Genomic DNA, 16,048 nt, shown 5'->3' on the forward strand with positions numbered 1-16,048 from the left:
CAGGCCGGCAGACTGAGCCAGGCACCGCTAGCCGCGCAGGGAGTGAGTGAAAGGTCATGGATACAGATGCAGGTCCAGGCTGCAGCTTCCAGAGACAGAAGGCAGGAGAAAGCTTGAATGGCAGAAAACAAGGCCCAACTCGCCAGGGCCAGAAAAACGTGAAAGTGCACCATGTAAAGACGTTGGCAAGGCACACTTAGGAACTGAATATCGGACCCATTCATGGTGGATCTGAAAGAGGACATGTTAACGTTGGACGCAAATGTATTTGCGTCTTCATAGCTGGTTGTGGAGGGAACTTACATGTACTAGAAGCATGTACATGGAGCCGTTGGGGTCTACGATAGGGGACACAATTGACCATAAAAATTCATATTACCTCAGGTTCCCTCTGTCTGGACCCATATAACTCTCATTAAATAGGATCAGGCTTCCGCTGCTCTCCCAGCCGGTTTCATGGTTCCAAATGCTGCACAAACTGTGGATGCTGTCCGTTGCCTCCTATGTTATTGTTGAATCAGTTTAGAACTTCACAACATCTGCCACACAGCTATCCATGTGGTACGGAGGCCTTGCCAGACCAGTAATGTGTTGTTTCCCTTCCAGGTGCTACGTGCCCCAGTATCCGCTGCTCCTCACAGTCCCTCCAGCACGTTGTGGTTCAACTTCCACTCACCCAACGCTGGTCCCATTGGCATCCACAATGTTTCCTAGACTCCAAACAGGTCGGTGGCTGGAACCAATCAAACTTCAGAGCTAGGAAAACTCCCTGCACTACTGGTCACTTCCACCACAGCGGGGGTCGATGCAAATAACGGGTGCCAGGGCCCGTTTACCATATTCAAGGAAGTGTATACCATCAATTCCGATACACATGAGTCGCTCTCCAGGGTCGCGTTCATTCAGATAAGATATTTATTTATAACAGTGACGTGTTTCGACCTTGCAATCTTTTTCAAAAGCCAAGTTGTTTGTGACCACACACCATACATATAGTACATAGTGATAAACAGAAAAGGTAGACAACCTTTCCAAATAGGGCATGGACAATAAAGACAGACTTCCTCCATGTTGAGATACATTGAGCAAAGTACGCCCTTCTGGTTTAAACCAACACATTGTTTATAATAAAATAAATTATAAGCATAATCTTTTTAATTAAAAAATCAACAGAATAATATGAATCTCCCTATATGGATAATCATCTTTACGGGGTAATAATGTGCACGTTTGCGCAAGAGTAGAAATTAATTTTCTGCATTCAATGACATTTTACTTCTGATCCTACTGTTGCCTTATAAATAATTCCATTTCAGATTCTGCACAAGTGTGTGACCAGTCTCATACCCAATATATAATAGGTAAAAGTAAACATGATCATATTTTGTCAGTATTGAATATTGTAAATCAAAAGAAAAAATCTACTAACACTGCAGCGTCGGCATATAGGAGCATGGGGGTATAGCATGATCCAATTTTAGGTGCATCGGCATCTATTTTCTGTAGCTCCTTATAGTGGTAACTATGATCCACCTTGGCTTATCCCTCTTTTAATTGTAAATCTCGATTTGCATTCATTCTCCAGCCCTTATCTCATGCTTGACATCATTGAGGAATACATCCAAAAAGATGAGAGACAATGTCCTTTGGTGCGCCAAATCCGGCAGGGTTTTCCAAAGGATTGTATAGTTAACTACATCAAAAGCGCTGGAGAGGTCAGCGAAGCAAAGGTATAAAAATCCCTGCTTAGCTAATGTATATTTACTTACAGTAATGTGAAGATTTATACATTGTTCTGTGGTCCCTTTATCCTTTCTGAAACCATATTGTACATCTGTCAACACATGATTGTCGACTATCTAGTCATCCAAATGTTCTAATACAATTTTCCCCAAGATTTTAGCAGATGAGTCTAAGAGGGATATTGGGCACCTAGGGTCCCCCCGGTCTACTTTTTTATATATGGGAACGATTATGGATTCTGTCCAAGTGCAAGGGATATTTCCTCTACCTGCAGCATTGAAAATAGTAGCTAAAATTGGAGCCCATAGATTGACATTGGCCTCAAAGATATCACCAGGTACCCCGTTGGGACCAGGGGCTTTTAAAGCTGGTGATTAACCTTTCGCTACAGCCACCTCGTCTGCTGTGATCTGTTTTAATGGAATTAGAAATCGATTACTGATGTCATTCTGCGGTACCATAAAACAATCCGTACAAGGATTGAAAATACCTTCAAAATGATCTGTATTATCTGACAGGAAAGCAAAGTTTCTAATTTCCACAATAAACCCCTATTACCAGTTTGCGCTGCTTTTTCTAATCCTGCCCATACTTGTACCTGCATCTCAGTCTTACGTTGCCCCAGGGCTGCTTATAATTACACCTAAGGAGTTTAATTTATTTTCTATACCTTGGGTAATTATGAAGGGCCTTTCTTAGGTTATAATTTGCCTCAGTAAACTGTTGCTCGAACTATCCGTATGGTTGTGTATGTTTCCTAGTACTTTTGGGGCATATTATCAAGGGTGGGGATAGGGAATTTTCGCAGATTTTAGCAAGCTGTCGCTAACAGCAGTTAGCGACCGCTTTTAGGTGATAGTGAGCGGTTTGGGGCCCGCTTTGCATGTTAGCGATATTTATCGCTAATGACATGCAAAGTGGGCGTAACCAAACTGTTAGCGACTGAAAACAGTCGCTAACATTGGTATCGCCTATTAGCAAGGCAGGAGTAGCGATGGAAATATTTGCGCTAAGCGTGAATATTTCCAAATACTAACACCTGTCCAGAGCAGTTCTTAGCCATGTTATCCAATGGGAGGTGGATAAAAAGGCTAAGAGCATTTCGTCGCTAATGCCTGAATATCCCTGTATTCTCAGTGATATTCACGCATTTCGCCGCTATCGGCGGATAATGTATTACTTTGGAGATAAACGTTGCTAATAGCACGTTATCTCAGTGATAAATTCCGGCGATGCTCAGCGATAAAAAAATCGTTGCTAAGCCTATTTAGCAATAAATATCGCTACTTGTTGGTAATATGCACCCTACTTTTTTAATTTGTCTGCTATGGCAGAGGTAATCCTGCTAACAGCTAATTTCAGTTCCTTAAAGGGGGGTTCAATTTTGGTACAGGTGTAAACATCTTCTAAAACTATTATTTTTTTGCGCTAGCAACTGAGGTGGACATTTGAAATATTTCTTGTGTCTGGTTGGATAATTCTACTGCAAGTGTAAGTGGAAAATGGTCATTGTAAAAGGGGGGATTAGTACCCAATGTTCTAATTAAAACAGTTTTATTTGCTGAAATTAAAATGTGATCAATACAAGAGGAGCTACTATTTCGATAGAAAGTAGGTAAAGGGGTGCTTCCACTTTGTGACTAGCGGCCAGATTCATGAACGGAAAATCGGCTCGCAAAGGGCCAGATTCTGAGAATCTGGCCCTTTGCGAGCGCAATTTTTGCATTAGGGATTCATCATCCCAAATACAAAAATCGCTATTATAGAATTCGCAAATTTGCGAGGAATTGCATTTAAAGAATCTCTATTTGAGATTCCTTAAATGCAATTCATGACACATCTAAAAATTGCGAATTCGCAATTTCCGCCAGCTATTTACCGCAAAGTCAAACCTCGTGGTAAATAGCGGAAACTTAGAAAAATGCACTTAAGTGCATTTTTCTAAGTTGTATGTTGTATGTTGAGTTTGCGATTTCAAGGGTGTAGGGGTGTCCAAAGGACACCCTGTTGCAACCCTGAAATGATATTAGACGCTGGTGTTATGCACACACATGTCCCAAGGACATGTGTGTGTGTAACATGCAACTTAGAAAAATGCACTTAAGTGCATTTTTCTAAGTTTCTGCTATTTACCACGAGGTTTGACTTCGCGGTAAATAGCGGGCCGAAATTGCGAATTCGCATTTTTTAAATGTTTCGTGAATTGCATTTAAGGAATTTCAAACAGAGATTCCTTAAATGCAATTCCTCGCAAATTTGCGAATTCTATAATAGCGATTTTTGCATTTGGGGTGATGAATCCCAAATGCAAAAATTGCGCTCGCAAAGGGCCAGATTCTCAGAATCTGGCCCTTTGCAAGCCGATTTTCCGTTCATGAATCTGGCCGTTAGACTGTTCCCATAGGTATTGTGAGAAAAATGCATCATGGTAGTTCCTTTTGCATCTTCATGACTGCATATATCGGCTGATGAATGTACACAAGCCTTGATATTAAAATCACCGACCCAAAGAAGCACCCTGTCCCTTTTTATGTCCTTTTCAAGGGACCTTACGAGCTTGCTATGTTTGTTGGTAAAAACATTATTGTAATACCTAACCAGAACAATGTATAATTTTGGATTCGACTTAAGTCAAATTAATTGAAGAAAAAGGGGTAAGAATATAGGACGTTAAAACTAGGGCTTCCGGTTTCATGGTACTTATTTTTTCATCATTTCCATCTGTATTTATCCATATTTCTTTTTTGCTAATTTTTTCTGTATTTATCCATTTTTATTTTGTGTTTTCAGTATAAATGAAGCTGCAATGGCTATTTTTCCACATATATTTGACTGTCCAAAAAGTTTCAGCAGTATACAGTGCAATAGCATTATCTGACAACATTTGCATTGAAGAATAGCATAAATAACTGTAGATTTGCACTTAATTAAGCTTAATTAGGAAATCTATTGTCATTTTTCATCTCCCCTACCTCTCAGTCTGTACACCTACTGACCTGGCACTCATGATTGACAGTAGAAAAACCATCCAAAGAAGCCCTAGTTTCCGTATTTTTCTGTATTTAAAAATAAATACATACAGGAAAATAAATAGTTTTCTGTCGGCATTTATCGGTAAAAATCAGTAAAAATGGAAATCCGGGAGCCCTATTTATAATATACACTGGTTCTGTAGTTAAGACCAAAAAAGGCAGATCACCCTTAGCTCACTCAGGTGGAGATGGTGTTGCCGGGCAATTTATAGCAGTATACCCGTTTATAAAGTAGGTTCCAGTATGCCAGGTTTCTTGGAAACAGATAGCATCAGCAGGACCGATGTATTTACACCATTTAGTGTTGGCCAATTTGCTTTTGACACCTGTATTATTCCAAGATCTATTTATAAGAGTCTTCATATTGTTAACAACAGGTGTTATCACCACCCCCTTGTTTTTATTTATGACACAGTGTACATCTACATCCCCACGATTTCCTCTCTGAACAATTTCAGTGCAGCTTCAATCTTGATCATCAAGAGACAGTAGCGGAGCAAATCTATTAGATGTCAATACTATGTTGTTTTCTCCAATGGTATTTTGAGTGACTGTGGGTCACTGTGCTTGGGTTTTCTGCCGCGCAGGGAGTGAGTGAAAGGTCATGGATACAGATGCAGGTCCAGGCTGCAGCTTCCAGAGACAGAAGGCAGGAGAAAGCTTGAATGGCAGAAAACAAGGCCCAACTCGCCAGGGCCAGAAAAACGTGAAAGTGCACCATGTAAAGACGTTGGCAAGGCACACTTAGGAACTGAATATCGGACCCATTCATGGTGGATCTGAAAGAGGACATGTTAACGTTGGACGCAAATGTATTTGCGTCTTCATAGCTGGTTGTGGAGGGAACTTACATGTACTAGAAGCATGTACATGGAGCCGTTGGGGTCTACGATAGGGGACACAATTGACCATAAAAATTCATATTACCTCATTCCCTCCTTGTCCCCTACGGACCCTTCATGATATATCAATCCTCATTAATCTATCCATCTGTTCATGTAACATCATTTGCTCTTCTTTCTTCTTATGGCGTTTTGAATGAGGACTTGAATGAGGAATACATGATGTGGCGCACAAGCCGCAAATCGCTGGCCCACATTGCAGACATAGGCAACAACTGAATACTATGAGAAGGCCAATACCTAGAAAGGATAGGACTTTCCATCCCCAGGCTGACAACGTGGTCCAGAACCAACCGGACCAAGTCCAGGTGCCTGGATTCTGGTGTATCAGACTTGCAATCTTATGAAGGCGAGTTATGGCTCTATATACTGATGGCGTGTTTTCTGGAATGAAAACACAGCAGCTCGACCCGATGACCTTACAGGCTCCGCCCCTATCGGCCAGGATGACGTCAAGGACGAGACGATTTTGAAGAACAACAATCCGCATCGCAGACTGCTCCTCTGTTAAGTTGCCCAGGGCGGAAGTAGTTTCATTCACTACAGCTTCAAGGGTTCTAGTTAATTTTTGTATCAGTTTACTATTAAAGACAGCACCTAGGTAGGGAAAGAAACCTTTATTGAAATCTGTGTATTGTTCCCATGCCGTTTCAGTATAGTCGACAATCGGGAGATCTCTCTGTGGTCTATTATGTACTAGATGGGTGTTTCTATGATAATCAGGAGCGCTAGGAAAACAGGTGGCAGAAGGAATGCAATGTAACAGGTGCCATCCCAATCTAGAGGTAAGCGTATATAGGCGGTATGACCACAAATGAAGTAGGAATGACGTGAAGCTTTGAAGGTAGACTTGCCCTTATCACTGAATTCGATCACAGTAGTACATCTACTATGACCCAGGTGTACTGAACCATTCTTTCTGACACATAATTCACCTTTGACTGGAAGTACGGACATGGCGGGCAGGACTGGTTCTGTTTCGGATTCAACACTGAGAATCATGAGGTTAAGTGTAAAGTTACCTAATCCATATACTTCATTTTCTAGATCAGTTCCTGTCCTTTTGGGGAGACCCTCCTTATCAGGGAAACAGACTTTATGCAAAACGATGTTCAGGTTTCCCCATACCCAGTTACCCTGGTAGACTACGGAGTCTGAATTCAAGGAATTAATCAAACTAAACCATGCACCACAGGACCCATTATGTGTGAACGGGTACGGAAAAAGAGGCAAAACTCCTTTGTATTTCTGATAGGGAGGGAGTCGGCCACATATCCAACAATTAGTAGCATTGCTGGTCTGATGGGAATGATGTAACATACTAATGAATGTATTGTTGCGCAGCGCAAGTCTGTAAGATAGTTCATGCGGGGGCAGTTCACTAAAAGAATGCTTGGCAGTGACGTTGAAGGGAGAATTCGCACGCTTGAATATAGGATAGTATATGTGTAGAAGCACACTTGCAGCAATAATCATAAGGCTCAGAAAAAACATAATCAATAAAGTCACAATGCAGTGGCTGCGAAGAGATTTGCAATATTCACGTTTCTTGAGCTGTTTCTGTCTATCTCTCTCTCTGTTGGGTCTAGGGGATACATGTCAGAAAACACGTCTAACCGATTCACCTAGGGGAGGACTTAAACAATTAAACTGTCTGACTTGCTAGACCTCAATTTTTCTTTATACTCCTGCTGTGGAGTTTTCTCTATCAGGGGAAGTTTAGAGTCACTAGAATCTGGACAGTCCTTAGAGGGGGAGGGTGAGTCAGTCTCTGGCAATGCACGAAATTTCTTCACGTGACTCGAGTGGAGCCACCCTTTGCGGCCCTCGACCTTGATTGCAGTCCTCGTGGTGAGAAGTACCAACTTCGGCGCCTGCCACCGGGGCTCCAGCTGACTTTTCCTGTCGAAATTTCTCACAAATACGATGTCCCCTGGAACAACATCATGCGGCTTCACCTCGGTGTTGTCGGGAAAGGCTGCAGCGACCTGCGAACGACATGATTGTAGTGCAGACATCAAGGAGGCAAGGTAATCTGTCAACATATTACAATCAACATCAGTAATTTTTCTAGGCAAAGGCGTCCCCCACATATTCGGCGGTCTACCAAAGACCACCTCATACGGGGATAGCCCTGTTCTGGAGTGGGCGACCATTCTCATGTAAAAAAGGGCGACCGGCAAAGCTACGATCCAGTCGACACCCTTCTCCTTACAGATTTTTGCAAGACGAGTTTTCAGGGTCTGATTGTGTCTCTCTACGAGACCTGCTGCTTCAGGATGTCGGACACAATGGAACTTCCATTGGTAGCCTAGTAGGAGTGATACCTGCTTCATAAGCTCGGACGAGAATGGCTGACCGTTGTCTGAGTATACGATACGGGGCAAACCATATTGAGGGAAGAATTCACGAACCAGCTGCTTGGCAGTGGTCGGAGAAGTGTAATCTGGGACTGGATATGCTTCTGTCCAACGGGAGAGTGCACATACAACTACGAGGACATATTTGAAACCTCGACAACGTTCCATCTGAATATAATCCATCTGGGGGACTTCAAAAGGGTGATCGGGAGGATGAAAACCACCTTGCTCTACGGGAACGCCTTTACCTGGGTTGAACTGACAACAAATCATGCAAGTACGCACTTTCTGTTTGGCTGCTGCTCGTAAGTGTTTATTGAACCAGAGATGTTGAATACTGTCTAACATGGCTTTTTCTCCTAGATGTGCTGGACTGTGTACGGTATTAATGATAACTTGAACCATAGAGTCGGGGAGAAACCATGTCGATTTTCCCTTCGTCATCCATCCCTGTTCTGTCTGAATCCCTCCTAGTTCAGTCCATTTCTTGATTTCGTCTGGTGTAGCATGTGTCTGTATGTCAATTACATCTAGGGCGGGATCCTTAACTGTCATGCAATGTGTCGGTGTCGCGACTATTGTCTCTGTCGGGTCCGTGGCGTGAATCTGATTCTGAGCTGTATGTTTTGCGGTTCGGTCTGCCAGGTCATTACCCTGGGAAATAGTATCTGTAACTTTTGTATGTGCCTTGCACTTCATGATGGATATTGCTGTAGGCAGATGTATTGCATCTAATAGAGTTTGAATGAGGGGACCGTGTTGAATTTTGGCACCGTGAGAAGTCAAAAAACCTCTCTCTCGCCAGAGGACACCGAAGTCGTGGACAACTCCGAATGCATAACGGGAATCTGTGTATATTTTAACTCTCTTGTTCTTGGCTTGAATACAGGCTTGTGTCAGAGCGATGAGCTCTGCTGCTTGTGCTGACAGGATGTCAATACAATTTGTTTCTATGACTTCAGTTTCTGTTGTGACTGCGTAGGCGGCCACTAATTCTCCTGTACTTGTTCTCATGCATGAACCATCCACGTAAAGTGTCAGGTCTGGATCTGGTAATGGAGTGTCTGTCAAGTCTTGTCTGGGTTTCGTCGTGATAGTAATGACTTCAGTGCAATCATGTGCCAATGGGTCTGTTTCAGTTAATGGCAAAAGTGTAGCAGGATTCAATGTATTACAACGTCTAATTTCTATGTGTGGCTGAAATAATGTCAATTCATAACCTGTCAATCTTGCTATAGTCAAGTGTTGAGTCTGTGTTCGATTCAAAAGGACTTCCACGGAGTGTGGAACTTGTACTGTCAATGGATGTCCTAACACTATTGAATCACTTTGTCTGATTGCTAGAGCTGTTGCTGCAACTGATTTCAAGCACGCAGGCAGAGCCTGGGCTACTGGATCCAATGTACTAGAGAAGTAAGCACACGGTTTGTGTGAACCTGCTTGATCCTGCGTGAGTACCGACAATGCAGTACCTTCACGTTCTGTGACAAAAAGTGTAAAAGGCTTACTGTAGCATGGTGTCGCTAAAACTGGTGCTTGACATAAGGCTTTCTTTAAGTCGTCAAAAGCTTGTGTATGTTCCTGAGTCCAAGGGAGGACAGTCGAAGACGCTGCCTCCTGAGTTGTTAACTGAATGAGTGGCTTTGCTAGAAATGCATACTGAGGGATCCATTGTCTGCAGTAAGAAGTGAGGCCTATAAAAGCCCGCACCTCCTTTTGTGTCCTGGGTGGTAACATACCTGCAATTAACTGGATGCGATCGGGCGTTAGCTGTCTCCCCCATTTGGACAGCAAGTGGCCTAAGTAAACAACTTGCTGAACACAGAATTGCAGCTTCGAAGGGGATACCTTGTGCCCCTTGTCAGCCAGGAAATGTAAAACCGCCAGTGACGCTAGTTCACATTCAGGTTCGCTTCGGGCGGTGATCAGCAGATCATCGACATACTGTAGTAGGGCAGTGTTTTCAGGCATGTGTATACTGTCGAGTTGTCTTTTCAGTGCTTGGCTATAGATGCTGGGGCTTTCTGTGAATCCTTGAGGTGCGCGTGCAAATTTGAAGCTTCGTCCATTTAAACAGAATCCGAAAAGGTATTGGCTTTCCGGATCAATAGGGACACTAAAGAAGGCGTTCTTAAGATCGATAACAGTAAAGAACGTTGCTTCAGAATCAATAGCTGTCAATAGAGATGAGATATCTGGGAGCACAGGGTACTGCGGTACAATGCATTTATTCAATTCGCGCAAATCAATAACCAATCGGTAAACTGGTGGTGCATTGGGATCAGTACGTTTAAGAATTGGAATGATAGGAGAATTACATAAATTCGAGTTAGTTTCTACAACCACTCCTTGTGCAATGAGCTCTTCAATGATTTTCAGTAAAGCCACTACAGCAGGGGTCTCCAACCTTTTGTGTAGTGAGAGCTACTTCTGTTCAGTGAAAATCGTTGTGAGCTACTAAACCCCAAGCAACTTGCGCATTTTTCTGAGAGACCTCTCGCGCCCAATTTCATTGACGTTAAACCTAATGTCTTCAGAGCCATACTGTGGTTTGAATGCAGTTCTTAAGAGTTCCCTCTCAGAGGATTGTTTTTGTGCAAGAAGGTGCCCCTTCCTGAGAAAAAACAATTCCATCTGCAACGCAGGCTCCCTTACACCACAGCACGCAGTGCCTGTGTTGGCACTAGGCAGCAATTTGTGTGCCAGTTTGCACAGAAAATAGGAAATGTAATTAAGGCTAGCTGCACATTTGCTCGCTGCACATTCTGTCAAGGAACCTGCCATACCACTCCCGAGTTGTGCTCCTCTATGAGCTCTCGACTCAAATACTTGACTTGAAGGACCTATCTGCTCTAATCTTAATTCACCCCGTATCTGAGATGAAAGGGTGGGCATACTGTGTTAGAGGCGCTCAACCCCTAAATAGAGTTTGCACTTCAACATTGCCAAAGCTGACTGTGAGATGTCACTCCTACCCCCTCCCCACACACGCTCCCTGAGCTGATAACTTTTGTAATTCACGTACATTTTTTGGGATGTTAATTGTAACCCAGCACTAAATTTTACCCCAAGCTGGTATATTTATTATTAGCTTTATCGAATTTAGCAACACCATTAATTTCTCCTGGCCTAACATGTCCGTTTGAAAGTAACCACTTCTTTAATATGCATTCTAAATCAGGCCTGTTCTATGAAGGAGGGGTTGATGGCTGAGGTTGGAGGGGGGCGGGGGAGGTAAAGTGGAGGCAGTTCATTAAGAAGTGATTTTACAGGTTGAAGCTGAGTAAAGTTTATTTAGCAGCTGGATGCATTCCTACCAAGTCCGTCTTTGTCAAAAGATATAATCATGATTGGAGTAAGCGTGACTTATAAGCCCCACATCATCATACTTCAAACATCGTACTTCAGGCAAAATACCGTTCTTTCTTTATGAGCACAATATTAGTATATAAACATGGTGAAATAAAATACAGAAAGCTTACAATGAGATATTGTGAACAACAGACTTAACACCCAGCATGAGAGATACCGAAGGAAGTACTTTGTTACGGCACCCATCCACAAAGTCACACCCAATCGGATAGAGCGCATGCTTCATTTGATTGGGCCGTTGAATAAATCACACAAAGTGGCAGATCGCCATCTCATTACAAAACCACCATTAGGTGCAGTCTGCTATACATACTAAGTGGACATCGATAATGTTCACGTCATTAGACAGTGCTTCTGACTACTTGACACCAGCATGCTCGCAGAATAAACATCACTCCAATGTACATAAAGGGAAGTATCATCGCCCAGTGGCAATGAAGTGAAGTGAGAGAATAATACATACAGTACAAGTGGCACAGAAAAACAAACATAGTGATAAATTCTTCTTTAGTTGTTAAAGGTGCATCACCGTTTTTTTTTCTTTTATCCTGTTAACAGTTTACAGCCAGGCTCACGAGATAACAGTAGCCGGAATAGTGGACTAAATAGCTACTGTCCCCAGGGAGATAGAGGGGAGGGGAAGCCGGAGGAAGTGGCAGAATGAGTGGAAAGCGCGGAAAAAGGGGGCTATGACAGATGAACAGCTTTTTGTGAAAAAATGGCAGCAGCTGCAAATTTGAACGTGTTGTGCTTTTTGCGTGCAGTCCACTGTAATTATAATTAAAGAGTTCTGAAGTGTTCTGGGTCTGTTTCCACATCGGCTTACCTGCTGCTCTGGTGAATGTTAGGTGGCAGGCTGTACTGTTAAAAAGTGCAGAGGGCTGGGGTCCCAGCAGTATACTACTTGCGCGACCGGCAAACAGCTGCTCTGCCCTGCCTCGCCTAATGCAGCTCAGTACTAGCACCCTCCGCACTTGTGACTCTCACAATGAGCGCGGTGCCCATGAGGGAAAGGCAGGGGGCACATAGACGCCTGGTCACGAGGTACAAGAAGACGCTGATCTGCTTAGGAAGGAGAGGCACGTCATTCTCGTCAGCCCGGCCTGCCCCGCCCTAGCTAAGCTCAAAGCCAATCAGCAGCTGGTCTGGGTGAGGGCGGGCAACAGAGCCTGCAAACTGTCTAAAAAGCCGAAATAACACTAAAGGGATACTAAATTCAGCCGCAAGCATCACGAGCTACTCAAGGGGTCTCGGCGAGCTACCGGTAGCTCGCGATCGACCGGTTGGAGACCCCTGCACTACAGCATCGGGGGGTAACTTGTATTGTCGAATTCGTGGTAAAACAACACCTGGCTTGAGTGTGACTCGATACGGTGTAATGTGCATACAACCTACATCAGTGGGGCCTTGCGCCCATAAATGTGCAGGTACATTCTGTAATCGGGGATCAATATCTCTCAACACATAGTGACCTTTAAAGTCACGTAGAAACAACCGTACCCCTTCCGGAGAACAGCAAATAACAGCTCCTAGAGCTTTCAGAGTCTTGATACCTAACAAGTTTTCTGGACATGACTTTGTGAGCAGTAAATCTGTAGTACGTGTTAAAGGACCAACTGCAAGGGGAAGTGGTTGCGATACTTCATTAATAATAGGCTTGCCTGAAAAACCAAGGGAAACATTCTGTGAGCCTGAGAGGGGTGCCCCTGGGACCTCGTCATGACTTATCGTTGTTCGGCTTGCCCCTGTATCAATTAAAAACTTTCTGTCTTTCCCTAACACCTGACTGTGTACATAAGGGCCCTCTTGATCTACAGGAACCTCAATAAGAGGCAAGCCAACTTCCCTCTCTAGGCTGTTTCATGTGTATCGCTGATAATCTGGATAATCAGTCTGGGCATACTGGTACATCTGCTGTGATGCATGTTGAGTTGCAGCAATCGGTTGGGGTTGTGGCACCGCTACTGTCTGTACTGTCTGTTGTGAGGCTTGCATAGGCTGGATATTATGTGGTACTTGTTGTTGGACCTGGTCCTGTCTAGGAGGACGCGGTCTCTCTTTAGTTTTTCCAGTAAGTATATTATGTTTCAAAACTGCACAATCGTTTATATAGTGACCTGGCTGTCTACAATAGTTGCATGTCCCTTTAACAGGAGCTGTTGAATTATTTGACTGTGTCGTGCCCTTTTTCTGACCGTCAGCTGGAACTGACTGAGCAACTAACATTTTCATTTTCGTGTCTTTCATGCGTCTCTGTTCGTGTTCTTGTTCCTCTCTAATTCTATTCTGGTGGTACTGTAACATTTGTAACATTTGTGAAGGCGTATTTGCTTGCCATGTGCTCTCGACTTTCTGTACACGATTCTTAACTTGGGGCAGGGACTTTTCGACTAGCTTTGTTACGAAAAGATGTGGATATGACTCGCTACTTGCTTTCAGGCCACTATTAATACCAAAACATTTCTCAAATCGGGAATAAAAATCGCTTGTGTCTTCATCGGGTTTCTGTTTACAGGCTGAGATTGCATCCCAGTCCTCCTTTTTAGTTGCTAATAAACGTGGCAATACTTGCACTAACAATCCTGGTAATGCTTTAGATTTGTCCCCAAGCCCTGTTCCTGGGGTACGAGTCTTTTCTTCGTCTTCTAATGCAGCCCAATCAATCTTTTGGTCTCCTACCTCCCAATCTTTTTCTTTGAGTTTCTCGTAAATACCGGCAGGCATTAACACTTTCAATATTTTCATAATGTCGGGGTAGGTATAATCCCCCATGAGTAACATGTCTTTGATTTCGCGGTGGAAACCTGCTGGGTCTTTATCGTGACTGGGCACTAATTTCTTCATTTCTAACAGTTCCATTTTCGTTATGGGCGTGTACACAAACACGCGTCTAAAGGTATTGTCAGCATTCTGGACTGGATGCACTTCTCGCAAGGGGTTCTGTCTGTCTATGTAATACATTTTCCTTTCTATAGGTGGAGCTGGAACAAACCGTGTATTCAGAAAAGTATTATACCTGTGCCGATGTTCTAGAATTACCTTAATCAAGTCAGTACCTAGACCTCTCCATTGTGGCGAGAGTAGTTCTATTAGAATATCAGGTAAGGGACCTGGATCAGAATGTTGGCCTTTGAATAATGTAATGAGATGCTCAACCATATATATACCAGCTAATTTCTGTTCATCAGGGGAAAGGTTTAAAAAGGTCTGCGCTAAACCATCATCACTATATTTATCAGGATCGTCAGTCCATTGTACGGCTGACCTGGCCAATTCTTGTTCATCCATGGAATTGAGTACATGGTACCCCATGCGTTCTTGAAGTATTCTATCGGTAGCCTGGAATAGATGTTCGGGGGTCTTTGGATTTGTCATGGCAGCTTGAAAGATTCTTTTACTTTCCGGACGTACCGGACGCATTGAATTATTATAGGGTCTTCCCTTACCTACATATGCTATCATTTCTCTAACTGGTAATTGTGATTGTCCTGTTACCGTTTCTGGCTGTTCCTCCTCCTCCGAAAATTCATTCTTATCTGAATCTATTTCTGGTGCTGACTGTCTTCTTTCGTGTATCTGTTCTACTACCTTCCGGATCCTTCGATACATATTGTCTATGCTACTCTGTTTATCATGTTTTCCATCGGCTATATTCTGACACCATCTATTGAGTGCTTTCATTTCTTCCTGGTCTACACCAGGCCTATCTTGTTCTCTTATTAGGCAGTTTATAAAAAACCGTAATATCTTGCCTTGAGTGTCAACTTTCTGGTAAGCCATGGCCTCGCCAATACTTTCGGGGCCTTCCCCCGTTTGAACAAAATGATATATTCTGTCTAGATGATCAACCATTCCTGGCAGTAACAATAAAAAGTTTGTAACTCGTCGTAATCGTACTGATGCGAGCATCATTCTGTCGTCCTTACCGGGTACTGGATCATATCTACAGTCTGAGAGACGTTCTTTAAGTATGTCATAATCGGCTGATTGAGGTGTACGTTGTTGCGCTAAATCCCTATAAGTCAATCGGTGTGCTGGTGGCGGTGTTTGAAAACCTGTCGCACCTCCCGAGGTGCCAGGACCAAAAGGATTTAATGGGTGTATGATCGGAAGAATAGGTGCAGGAAGGGTTGGGGGAACAGGTGCAGGGGGTGGAACGGGAAAAGGAGTTCGTTGCGGAGGTGGGAGTAGATGATTTCGGGGTGGAGTACCATCAGCGGGTAGTGCTTGATCACGTGGATTTGTATATGCGGGAGCTACGTCGTCTAGATAGGAAGAAAGGAATATGTCTTTTGTGGTCTTGTGATGTACTTTAGTCGGGAGCAAGGGAGGGGGCAGATCCTTCGGTATTTCCGGAGTGGCCTTAGGTAAACCCTCGGCCAGCAAAGGATACATACCATTCATAAGAGTGTTTCGTTGTCGGTCTACTTGTTCTGCTTTTACTCGTATCCCCTCCTCAACTAATACGTTTTCTTGGGCTTTGTCTGAATCCTCTTTATGTTTCTCTGCTTTCCTGAGTGCTTTCTCTGTGCGTCTGTGCGATTCTTTACGCCATAGTTCAATGGCGTCTGGCTTTCTTTTTCCATAACGCTTCCTCTACTCTCATGATGCACTCGGCATCCCATGTCCCTGTGGCGGG

Source organism: Lissotriton vulgaris, chromosome 4_1, assembly GCF_964263255.1.
Source record: "Lissotriton vulgaris chromosome 4_1, aLisVul1.2, whole genome shotgun sequence".
Taxonomy (NCBI): domain Eukaryota; kingdom Metazoa; phylum Chordata; class Amphibia; order Caudata; family Salamandridae; genus Lissotriton; species Lissotriton vulgaris.